Source organism: Mytilus edulis, chromosome 6 (genome assembly GCF_963676685.1).
Source record: "Mytilus edulis chromosome 6, xbMytEdul2.2, whole genome shotgun sequence".
Lineage (NCBI taxonomy): Eukaryota > Metazoa > Mollusca > Bivalvia > Mytilida > Mytilidae > Mytilus > Mytilus edulis.
In genome coordinates, this window is record NC_092349.1 from 15,764,541 (window position 1) to 15,777,205 (window position 12,665).

Here is a 12,665-nt window from a genome sequence, read left to right on the forward strand (position 1 = left end):
CATGATTAACTCGAGAGCCGAGTCAAGAAATAAAACACAATAAAATGTAAATGCAAATAGCTCTTTCACTGGCAAATAGACTGTAAAATACAAAGATATGCATCACAAGTACGAGGACACAATTTAATGCATCTACACAGCATGCGCAACAAACCATGCAGTCATTATAAAAAGACGAAATTATATTTTATGTTAAATCCCAATGTGTGTATATAGAAAGATCAACATACTGACATACATAATGCAGTATCTTTCACCCATAAACGCCTTGCTTTATCAATAAAACAAATAGATAGCTACTGGTTAGATATCAATGCTGATTATTTGAGTACGTCCTTCCCTATTCGGCCATCTGTTTGAATGTACATCTTGTTCAGTCCGTGGAAAAGTATATAGTTTGCATTTAAAAAGTATTTACTTGAGGTAAGATTATGTCTCTAAGCCTTTTTTTATTTTGTCCAGTCCGATTAAAATTATGCCTCTCACTTTCTATTGGTAATTTATAGGACACGACATGTTAGAAAAATGGGAGTGACTAAAGGTTTAATTGATTTTTATAAGACTGTATTTTGTCCGATCATGGTGTATTTCTAATTGTAAATGTTGATAGTAATAGCTTAAACGTGGCTAGAAAAACCATTTGAAAATCGTTTCAAAAACTTATTTAATATGTTTTCTTAATAGAATCGCACAATAAAGACAATGTATGAATCTGAACTGCTATATAGTCTCTACTACTCATGAGGTAAAGGTTGTTGTTTCATGAGCATCAGTGTAGTTAATATATTACCCTAAAATGGAACAAATATACAAGTTTAAAATGAAAACAGGATTTACAAATAAAATGATAGACAAACAGATTGTTATTGTGAAACGTTGAAAAAAGAAATAGCATAGAGTAACACTAGCATTTGTAGAAAATTAAAACAATTATGTGTTCATAGTTCACGAATGTCCCATTCGCACTGTTCAGTGGACAGTGAAGGGTAAATTTCTAATTTGTCATTAAAATAAGAAAGATAATATCAAATGGAACATGTGTACTAAGTTTAAAGTTGATTGAACTCCAACTTCGTCAAAAACTACCTCGACCAAAAACTTTAACCTCATGAATGCTCATGAAAGGTCATTTACCAAAATTTAAGCAGATTCATGATTTCTTTTTTCTTGGTTTGAGACCCAAACATTATCAATGCAAATATAAGGTAAAAGTCTGATTCTGGAAACGTAGCTCTATAACCTATACATATTTTAACTGATTTTGTTCCTTAAATAATACTCTTTCGACTTAAAGTATCAATTTTAAATTCTTTAATATAATTTTATAATTTCACTTAAGTACATCCTTTTCGTGCACATTTTCTTTAGTATTTCGACGCTTTCATACACATTATCTTTTTCTTCAAAACTCAACACAATAAGGAATGGGGAAAATATGGAATTAGGTTAGATTACTTTTTTTTGGTCATCTTCTTGACCATAATATTTTTTAATCAAATTTCGGATCAGAAAATATTTCTAGGAAATAATTATAACTCCGACCCTCGATCCTTCCCCTCTTTTTAAAGAGTTAAATGATCGTTTCTAAAATAACAACCCTCTATCGCACAATTCCAGACAGGAAACACAAGCCTAGAAATGTCATATCAATTAAGAGAATTAAACTCTGTCGGAATAATGCTGCATACACATTCCAAATGGGTTTCCTCTCCAAAATATCAACTCTGATTTTCGAACTCGTCAGATATTTTTTGGGGAAGCCATATATATATTAAAAGAAGATGGAAGAAAAATGTAATTTCCAGGTTGTTTGAATTATTTACTGAGGAATATCAATATCCGAAAAACATAGATCCTACTTTATTTCTGAACTGTAAACCATTGACATTTATTTTTATTGAATCTGAAGAGGACCATACGGGTGTGAGATCGCTCACAATGCTGGACGATCGCATAAACGGACATTGGTCCAATTGAAAGAAACAAAATTTCTTTTCTTTTGGGCAGGTTGTCGTGTCTTGGGCAAATATCGCGTTTCCATTATGTTTTAATCTTCTTTATTTGAATAATCGTCCCTGAAAACTTGAATGCAATGTTTAAGGGGAAAAAACATCAGTTTTCAAGCCATCTTACATCTCAATAAATTCGGTTATTTCATTTATTTTCAGGTTTTCCAATTTGATTTAATCATGTATCGAACAACAACATACGTATTGTGTATTGCTTTGGTGGCTCAGTGTGGTGAGTATATTGTATATATATATATATATATATATATATATATATATATATATATATATATATATATATATATATATATATATATATATATATATATATATATATATATAATTATATACACTTATTTTCATTTTATTTTTGTTACTTCGGTTATGATTTTTTTTTTTGCTTTCTGTCGCATTATCCTCTTTATATTGTTTCGATCTGGTTAAAATTCACATCCATCGTTGATCGAAATCTCTCTATTCATGAGCAAAGTGAAATCACAGATCAATGTAATAATTAATTTGGATTGTACAATCATACTTTTTATCGCCTTGCTTTTTACCATTATCTACTATTTTAATGTTAATACATTCTTTATTGTCAAGTCTAAAACTAAAGTATAGAAAATTACAAACAGAAAGAAAAAAAACCCACTCAATTGCTTAATATTTAAAAAAAAAACAAAAAAAAACCGCAATTTTAATGTTGGCTAGAAGAATGCATTTAGTCAGATTAAAGTAGATTACATTTTCTTTGATTAGTTTTGTGTGGTATCTTTTCATAGTCTCCCACTTTCTATATGCATATGGTGTGCCCTTATGTGAAATTTACCATAAGTCTTCGGGTCAATGGCTATATGTACCCCCTTTGAGAATAATTTCATACTAAAATTTCTTTTGAAGTGTGATGTTTAAGAAATAGCTGATGCAAGCTATACTTTATTGTAGTTTTAACATGTGTAGGCATTATATTCGTGATAATTTTTTGCCCGAGCGATAGTGAGGGCTAATATACACGAATATAATGCCTACCCATGTTTAAACTACAATAAAGTATAGCGTGCATCAATTATTTCGATTCTGATTAGGACAATTAAGTTAATTTCTAAGTCTGATGTGTATAAGTATAGTGCGCTTGTGTAGGCTCTTACATGAACCCCTCTTTTTTGTTTGTAAAGAAGCAAACGACTGGCAACGTGATTTTTCAGATGGAGGAGTATTGAACAGCCAGCCAGAACGGTTGTCTTATCAAGGTCAAATATGTCAATTTCGAATTGCAACACATTACAGTCGTGATAAATGAATTGGTAACAACATGTGCATCATTTAAGAGTTTGGAAGTGTTTAAATTAATGAAATATATTAAATGCATGACAATTTTAATAAAATTCAATATTCTGCAGTAGTCAATATACGCATATGCAAACAAATTTTATTGGGTTTAGAGCATGGGTTTATTTACAAATCGAAAGAAGCATGTCATATTAGAATTCTAAGTTTATTACTACTAGACATCACGTAACTTTTGACTGTTGTTTGTCCAACCATATGCATGCTTTATACGTATTATATAAATTTGTTTATATATTTGTTCCTTATTGAAGACATTACTGTCTTCTTGAAACATGATATCTGACCACTTTCTGCAATGTTTCAGTGTCTAGTATGTCAACTGTGACAATTCAAGTCACAGATACCACTAACCAATCACCGGGAGCTACAACGATGGGTACAGCAGGTACCCCTTCCATGTCACCTACAATCACACCCATGCCAAGTGTTCCCGCGACAAGTGTGGCACCTCAGAATACGACATCGGCAGCAGCAATCTCAATGCCCTGTGGAAGTCAATTTGTGTTTACGACAATCATCACATCTTTTGTCGTTTCCAGAAGCATCCAACTGTTCTAATATTTTTTGACAATGAGTATTTCTGATAAGGTGTTAAAAGACTATTGCCATGACTGTCCTTAAACAAGTTGTTTACTTTGTAATTTTACTAGTGTTTACTATCTAATGTAGGTTTTTAACATCTAGCACAGACGATCATGTTTTATTCTTATAGAATAACAAAATTATTATAAAAAACCTACTAATGTATGATACACTTACTCTCTGTATATTACTCATATTACTTGTAAACGGATACGAGGCAATATTATTCGTTTTTTGTTTTTTGTTATATATTCTGATGTTCATTTCTGTATTATTTACTCTTATCTATATCATTCTTACTCATCATATTAATCTAAGACAATGATATAGAATAAGGCGCTTACACAGCAATGTATTGTAGATAAGTATTGTTTTGCTGTTTAAATTATTGAAGGTCAAAAGACTGTTAATTAGTACAAGCACAGTGCGAGGTCATTATCTTAATTCAAAGTCTAAGTGGAAAATATTGATATGTCTGCTTATTAAAGCATTTTAACTATTAGTATGCAGTGTGAGTAGAGAAAAATGGGGAGGTGCATGTACACGACAAACAACCCTAGCTTTAATTAAGATAGTGACCAAACACTGTCAACAATTATATGACCATCTATTGCAAGTTAAGCAATAGTAGTTTGTAAGTAAATGTATGTTTATATACAATTGTATACGAATTCATTGGTTTGAAATAAATTATAAATGTCTCAAAAAGATTTAATACTTTCACACCAATTACTCAATGATTGTTTATATATTTTTCTGAAGTTCAAATAAACCTGACAGATTGTGTTCTTTATTTACTATCGCATTATAATACATTTGTTTAGTTTCTTATAACTGAAGGCGTACATTTCATTCTTAGTAGTAGGTATATCTTGGGTGAGCGAAACAAAATCCGCAGATGTGGTATGATATCAAACGAGACAATTTTAAGATATATTATAAGTAAATAATAATACCATACACATCATAATGTTCAGAGTTCGCTGACAATGCACCATGCAGAAGTAGCATCACATCCATTACGAAATAAGTTTTCATGAGTTTGAATTGCTTGAATTGTTTTACATTGTCATTTCGGGGCCTTTTATAGTTAGCTATGCGGTATGGGCTTTACTCATTGTTGAAGGCCGTACAGTGACCTATAGTTGTTAATTTCTGTGTCAATTTGGTCTCTCGTGGAGAGTTTTCTCATTGTCAATCATACCACATATTCTTTTTTACATTTATGAAGTAAGGTCGCTCCTCGCTGACTGATGCATATGATCAAATAATGTACAGTAGTTTTGAATATGCAGGAGACATCAAGAGCTGATGTTTTAAGGACACTGAAGCTGGCTGCAAATAAACATAGAAATAGAAAGTTAAGCACTTAAAAATGCATGTATGAGCCAATTATCAAATACTACATGTAGTATATATATATTATTATTACCTTAGTCATCATCATGACTGATGTGAATTGACAAGTATACCAAAATATATTATCCAAATGAAGGAGTTATGAACCAAGGACACGTGCTCCAATGTTAAGGATATTTTTGTTATATATAATGTAAAAATGTAATGTAAAACTTTTTGTATTAAGATCCAGCCTCTAGCACAACTGATCCCAATGCTCAGAGTGCTCTCAGAGATTGATTTTCTCGCTTGAGCCGGTACGGCGAAAGCGAGAAAAGCAATCGAGTTGAGATGACCAATGATATATACAATATTAGGTCAATGTCAGGAAAATATAAACCTTTTTGTATGAGGCTAAGATAATGGGGAAGGAAGAGGTTCTACTGAGCACTTCCCCGGGTTTGCGCCGAGTGCAAAAAAGTTTGTATTTTCCTGACATTCACCTGATATTGTTTTTATACTGCAACTTAAATTTATAAACTGATTGCTTTTTAAATTGTAACACAAATGTCAAACTTATTTTCATCCCTTAATGAACCCCTGATTGTGGAGAAAGTGTTCCATGATGAAATTGACATTATATATAGGTTTGTTACTATATTTAGGAAAAAAACTTAATTAGCTAGTTGCAGTATAAAATCTGTTTTTGCTATTTTACCTATGACGACGTGTCAATTTCATGTCAATTTTATTAGCAATGCCACGTGCCTCCTTAGTTTCTAGCGATAATTTTCCATCTCAAGCGAGTAGCATGATATAAAACATTATCACAAAAAAGATCAAAGGAAAAATAGCAAAAAAGACTACGAAATAATCTATGATAATTTTTCATTATTGCTTATGAAGGCACACATTTCGTGTGCAAGATACTATCCTTATTTTAAATATTAATCAACAAAAATAAATCTATCCTTAGCAGTCAACTTATTAAAGTTAGAACAATATTTTCTAGCACACAGTTATATATGATAGAAAATGAGTATCCACCCATCCATGACACAAATTAAGTACATGGACAGCAAAAGTACTAAAACAAGCAAAGGAGTATTTAGCCTTTCTCATCATTGGAGGGACGGGGAGGTGGACAGGTGTAAGGGTACATGAGAATGAGGGAGCAGGACGCAGGGGGCATGTGGGAATAAGTAGAGTAAAAATAGCAGGGATAACCTGGGAATGTTTTTGAACGATTTTTATTTGGGAATAAGAGCGAGGGGAATAGGAGTAGGGGGATTTGGAATAAGGGTAGAAAAGTATGAATGGAAATTGGAATCGGGGACCCAGCCCTGTCCACCATTTTATAATTGTGTGAGGTGCATTTTAAGGAAAAGATTCAAGTGACTGTTGATTTGACTTGTGTGTCTTAATAATACACTTCCGGTATAGATTTCAACACCCCATGGAATAACTAGTTTCAACTAATGAAATATTGAAGGTAGGTATTTTATCTTTCAAATAGAGATTTACATTTAAAACGTTGGACTCCGACCCGATTCCGAGTAAACCAGTTAAAATGTCGAGGCTGGTTTTTTTTTTAAAGAATTATAAAAATGTTGTAATCATTATAGTATTAAAGTCATATGAAACGAGGTACTTATAGAAAAGCATAGAATAGAATATTTTTTATTTCCCAAATTACCGGGCCTATAAAAGGCATAAAATCAGATACAGTTGATTGACATAATTGGTAACAACAGCAATAATAGTCACAAAGTACATCTAAATATAAATATTTTGTAATAATTTCGATAGCATATATACTAGTCAACAAAATGTATTAAAACTAAAACAAAATGAGATACACTATTGTCAAAAGCTTTCATTTGCAATGTATCATGCTAATGAAACATTTCGGAAAGTAACTAAATTCCGTGTAAACGATCATAGGGTGCAAATTATTTTTGCGGAAAGATGGACAAAAAATCGGCATGCACACAATTTTCTAAGTACCAAAATGAATTTTAAAAGTATTCAATATGTTAATCAAGTTATGTTCATGTTGTAACTAATGGGTTGAAATATATTTTTTTTTAAATTTTGGGTAAAATAAGTGTTTTTTGAAATCTAAATAAAAATGCAAAAAAAAAAAAGAAAACAATGTTTTCGTCTCAAATCAATGTTTTAGATATGAAAACAACCCACTGTAAATTTGGAACCTTTTGGATTAGTTTAAGATTGTTAACGTTTTTTTTTAAATTCACTTTACACATACTGTCAATGGTAAATTAATTAATAATGTTTACATTTTAACGATTTCTTGTGGGGCCGAACTTTACAAATAATCAAAAAAACTGTACGATTTTTAAAAAAGAGTTGTTGGCAAACATCGTCTTTATCTTTAAATGAGCGGTTGACCTTACTAGTTGGAACTTCTGTTCTTAAAATTTTCGTTTTATGTAAATTTTGTCAAAAAACTTGAACATGTTTCGCCAAATGACATCATGCAAGTAAAATAAAAAATCTTTTTTTAAACGGATTTATTTCCATGGTCATCAAATATAACTACCGACAATGTTAGTCACATAAACAGAAAAAATCATCTTTAATTTGAAAAAAAAGCCATGTATCGTTTCTTTTGTTGACTAGTATATATATGTTATCGAACATGATTATTGAACCAGTGCATGCTTATTATAGTATAAATGAATAGGTATTTTTTATAATGGCCCTGTTATATGTCCAAGGTATGTAATAATGGTCGAGGAAGTCTGTAATGGCACGAGGCAACGCCGAGGGCCATTACAGACATCCGAGTCCATTATTACTGACCAAGGACATATAACAGGGCCATTATAAAAACACCCATTTCTTAATACATTTATTAACCAACTGAAAAAAGTGTATGTGTTGCTGCCAACTTGATGTACTCTCTTACTCTTTTAATGACAGTTTAGTTTGAAAAAAAATAATTTGTACTTCACCATGATCAAGCTTTAAATATACCAAATATCCAAGATATTAAGTTAAAAGAAGTTATGTGTTGAAAAACAGGATGATCATTGATCCCTTTATATGGTTCTTTAATGTTTGTTGCTGGTTACTAAATTAAATAAAATACAAAAAGGTATTATACTCTTTACAGCTTAATTTTATTAACTTTATTAAAAACCCTAACTGGGCTTAATACAGACAAGCTGTGCATTTATACAGGGCCATTACAGAAAAACAGGGCCATTACAGAAAAACAGGACCATTACAAAAAAATATGTCATTTTTGGCAATAATGTACTTAGTTGGTTAATAAATGATCTATATATTTAAAACTTAATTACATGGCCATTATGAGGGTTTGGATGGGGTTAAATGATTAAAGAATAATGCCCTTAAAAAAAGAAGATTAGAGAATAACGGGCAAAAAAAATGAAGATCAGAGAAAAGGGGTTAATTTTTTGACGATTAGAAAAAAAGGGGGTTAATTTTTAATGATTAGAGAAAAAAGGAGTGAAAATTAAATGTTTACAGAATAACACTACAGATCGACCCCCAATCCAGACCCTCCATTATTTATTATTTTCATATTTCTTTCCACAGGCACTTGATTCTGTCAATATAGGATTTACTATCCATACCCGTACGAAAAATCATTTTTTTTTGTGATAGTTTAATTTGTACGGGTATGGATAATTAAGTATATAAAACCCCATGATATTGACAGAAACAACATGTTCAACAAGTGCCTGCGTTTCTTTCACATCGATCTATAATTTTTTATCGACAAATAATATTTCATTCAGTGGTAGTTGATCGCAAACTTTCCAGTGAGTTGCCCAAGTTTACCGGATTTCGAATATGAAAATTACCTGACAAACATAAACAGGAAAAATTATTCGTTATAAGTTATCTCCCCCTTTGTTTTATAAAATGCATTATTTCAGTCTATTTATTCAAGTACATATCAAAATAAGATGTTTAAATAGAATTTGGACATATAACATTGAAATATTATTTAAGTTTTCTTCTGTTTTTATTATAAATAGCAAACTTTTGTAATATAATGATTTAAAATGGACCATAAATAATGATTTATTAAATTCATAAATAATATCAATTCCTATATAATCCTTAACTTATATACCAAAAATCTATTTCTGCCCTCACGCCCACATCATAACGGTTGGGTCAATTACAAAACAGGACAAATCAACTCAATGGCAATGGCAATGGAGAAACGCTGGCGACAGGATTGAACCAAGGATTTGTATAGTAAGATGTATTAAATCCTTGATTGAACTAGTTAGTGACATGGAAATAGTCAGTGGTGTTGCCAGGTTAGTTGACCCGTAACCTCATTTGAACGTTAACGACAAGGAAAAATATATTATGCTTTTCACAATATATATACCAGTCTTATGTATCAAATTGTCCGGAAACAGCTTTTCAGTAGTTATCAAAAGTACCAGGATTATAATTTAGTATACCAGACGCGCTTTTCGTCTACATAACACTCATCAGTGCGTCTCATTGCCTTCCTTTCAAAATTCTAAATCCACCAGGGCTAATAACTGCCTGCATATTTGTACATATGTCTTGTTGTCAGAGATGAACCGACAGATTTCCTGCTGATACATGTACACAAAAAGTACATGTATAGCACGCAATGCTTCCCTCCTTTGGTATTTAACATTAGGGGCGAATCCAGGATTTTTGAAAGGGGCGTAATTCCGTAAAAGGAATTTTATATAGACAAATAGTTGAACTTTGTCATTTTTTGGTGTAAGCCTTAAAATGTAACAGTTATAGTTATTGCACTCTATTGTGCGAGGCCATTAATTGTGTCTCCCTGACACTATAATGTATCAAAGAAATTCCTACATTGAGGCTTTGTTACAACAGAATACGGTACGCGCGTTATTCAGTGTGCACCAATTTGTTTATATTATTTCTTCAAAGACAGAAAAAATATTACAGTCATTCCTTAGATAGATGTGACGATATGTGTATATATATATGTCAGAGTTACTATGTGTATAATATGTCTCTGCCTCCGTGATGAAGAAGTCTTGTGAAAAGAACGCTTTTACCATGTTTACTACTGTACAAAATAGTGAACGACCTAAACTTCATATTCAATTTGATACCAAACCGTACCAAGAACTTCAAATAAAAAAACAACTGAACATTTTATCAGTGAATACTGACTTTTACAAATTTAAACAATGTTCTCTCTCATTGCAATTAAATGCAATTTGAAATTGAAAATTTTTGTTTATAAACAATTAACTTGAAATGGAATTTGGCCATTTTTCAAATAGAAATAAAGAATTTGCAGAAAAAAGCTCCTCAGGCTGTGTTGAAGATAAAATCCATTTTGAACTGCATGTGAAAAATTTAACTCTGCATGCATGATAGAGATGCTCTTCGACTTTGTTTTCCAAAAAAAAAAACTTTTCTTTACTGAACAATCAGCAAAAAATCATTTATTTATTAAGCTGTAAAGACAACCAGGTCCTAATAAATGCTGTTTTAAAACTTTAAGCCAATATATATATACATGATATATGAGTTAAAAAAATATTTTTTCACGAAATTAAATAATTAAACAACTCCGGTAATCTTGTATATGTAACTTGGCGGATTTGGGATTTCCGAAAAGGGGACCCTCTCCCTTTATGCTTGATCAGTTATTTCCTATTTAAGCAACTAAAATGTTCTTGATTATTTATCTGAGAACATTAATTGATGATCGGTTTGAGCTATACTTTTAAAACGATCAGAAAAGTAATTTTGAAATCAGCTATTGGATAATTCTTTTCCTAGACAAATATTGAAATAATGTGAAATAACACCTTTATAGTCATCATGGTTTTGTTTCTGTCCAAAATTATGCATTATATCTTATCAAATCTTAATATTTACGTAGACTAGTCAGGCGCGGATCCAGAGGGGGGGTTCCGGGGGTTGGAACCCCCCCCCCCCTTTTTTTTTGGACGATCAATGCATTTGAATGGGGACATGTAATTGGAACCCCCCCCCTTTTGTCCTGGGTTAGAAACCCCCCCTTTTTAAAATGGCTGGATCCGCCCCTGCTAGTGTGGACATTTATTTTATCAATCATTATCAGGTCGAAGTTGTAGCCGCACAAACTGATGTTCAGGAAAAATAATTATTCATGAATTATCTCCCTTTTGAAATATGATTTTCATTAATTAAGCCTATTTTTGAATATATATCACCAAAAAAATGTTTGAATAGAATTCGAATATATAATTGTAAAATATTATTTGATGTTTGTTTCTGTATTTATTATAATAAGCAAAAGTTTGTTGTAAAATATTTTAAAATGGACCATAAATAATGATTTATTAAAGACATATATGAAATTATTTAAATTATAATAAATTGCAAGTACATATCAAATATCAATTTGTGCACTCGCCCACACCGTATCGGTCGGGTCTGAATACTTGCAAGCATGCCTCTTCCATTATATTATACATGCGAAGAAAAGTCACTGTCTCAAACAGGGTAGATGGCGCGTACAGTCAATAGAAAGGCCTACATGTATGAGAAATAATCTTCTGCTTCAACGTTTTATATATATATTATGTTTAAGTTTTATGTCAAGCTGGATCTGCTTACTCTCCCGGAGCAGTTATATGTAGCGGAATCGGTTTTTATATATCTAAAATTATATGTTAGATTGCTTATTTCAATTTACAATTCATTTTCATTGTTATTATTTTGCTTACATGTTCGTATCTAGGGTAAACTAAAAAGTGTAGTTGATTTCCATTGGTTAATCACTAAGGGTTCTCGGTGTTTTACATAAGATAAATGATAAAAAGCTTTTCTTTCCTTCTCGGTAGTAATCAATAGTTGTTTGGATTAAAATATATTCGAGTGCACCTTTATATACAAGTTTGTATCGAAGTACGCGGTTGGTTAAAGTTGTTATTTCTTCACCTGTAATTAGTATATAAAGTAGATATTTTATTAATTCGGCCGCTTGATCGTATAAAGCCAAGGTCTGTATAAGACATAATCGGCATTTGGTTTGAATAAAACCGCCGTTGTTTATCTTTATTATTAAGGGCTTACGGGTGTATTATACCCCGATGTCTGAATAAGACACTGCAACTTGGTTTGAATAAAACCGATATGCTTTATTTCTTAGGGTGATTGTTCGTTGCTTTATTTGGTCCGCTTTTAGTCCATAGCGTGTTCTAGTAAGAATTTAGTAAAGAAGCTTTTATATTTTGGGGGTTTGAATTTAATATTTAATGAGATTACGATAGAGTTTAATAGTTTAGGGTATTTACGGTAAAATTCCATTTGTTTAGAAGCCGAAACTTAATATTCATTTTACATTTTTGACAAGAGCTTTTACAT

The 12,665-nt window shown here is 31.4% G+C and overlaps 1 long non-coding RNA gene across 1 annotated transcript; it reads left to right on the top strand.

Annotated features, from left to right (window-relative positions):
• Nucleotides 1-277: 277 nt before the first annotated feature.
• On the top strand, nt 278-4,725 carry LOC139527226 (uncharacterized). Its single transcript, XR_011665308.1, has 3 exons — nt 278-423; nt 2,169-2,241; nt 3,664-4,725. It is a non-coding gene; the product is annotated as an uncharacterized lncRNA (long non-coding RNA).
• The last annotated feature ends 7,940 nt before the right edge of the window (nt 4,726-12,665 follow it).